We start from the raw sequence: 901 nt of genomic DNA, 5'->3' as shown, positions 1-901 counted from the left end.
AGATGGTACATATTTCAGGCTTTATGAACTACATGGTGTCTCTCACAACTACTCAACTGTGTTGCAGTGTGGAAGATGTTACAGACATACATAAATGACTGGGCGTGGTTGTGTTCCAATGAAACTTTACTTACAAAAATATGCAGTAGGCCAGATTTGCATGAGCTCTAGCTTAAAACAATGAACATTTATTTTGTTCATAAATTTAACTTATGGTACACTTATATCATGCTGGCTGCTGGCTGGGCATCCAGCCGGGGCTGAGGGCTGGAGTTGCTGTTTCTCTTCTTGTTGTCCTGTCCACGGGCTGCTTGGGCTTCGTTACAGTGCGGTGACTGTTCCAAACTCAAGCATCCTGAGATGATGAGGCAGAAGCTGTGTCATGGTTTGTGACCTAACCTTTGAAGTCACATGGGTCACTTCTGCTCTATCACAAGCAAGCCCAGGTTCAAAAGGAGGGAACACAGAGCCCACCTGTCAATGGGACAGTGCCAATGTCACATTGAAAGGAGAGCGTGTGGAATAGGGTCTTGTTGCAGACATCTCAACGAGATACAACAACAATCTACAGTTATCTGTGGCCAGGCATAGACAGCAAGGCAAGCACAGATGACTGTGGGTTGTGGTTAAGTTCTTTGAAGGAGAGAATTAGGCTGCTGTGGAGAATGAAGGGGGTGGGGGAGCTTTCTTTATGTAGTACAGCCAGGAAGCCTGTCTGGAGCTGAAATCAAACAACTTCCCAGTTATGGGAAGAAAGACCAGGCAAAGGAAGCTGCAGGGGCACACGCTGGAGGCCAGGAAGGTAACCGGCTGGAAGACCAGACAGACTTGGGCTTGAATCCTGCCCAGTCATTACTTTCCCTTTGGCGAGGCACTTCACCTAGGTGGACCCAAGCTAGTG

Source organism: Galeopterus variegatus, unplaced genomic scaffold (genome assembly GCF_000696425.1).
Source record: "Galeopterus variegatus unplaced genomic scaffold, G_variegatus-3.0.2 Scaffold7908, whole genome shotgun sequence".
NCBI classification, from domain to species: Eukaryota; Metazoa; Chordata; class Mammalia; order Dermoptera; family Cynocephalidae; genus Galeopterus; species Galeopterus variegatus.
Note: the sequence above shows the minus strand (reverse complement) of the source record.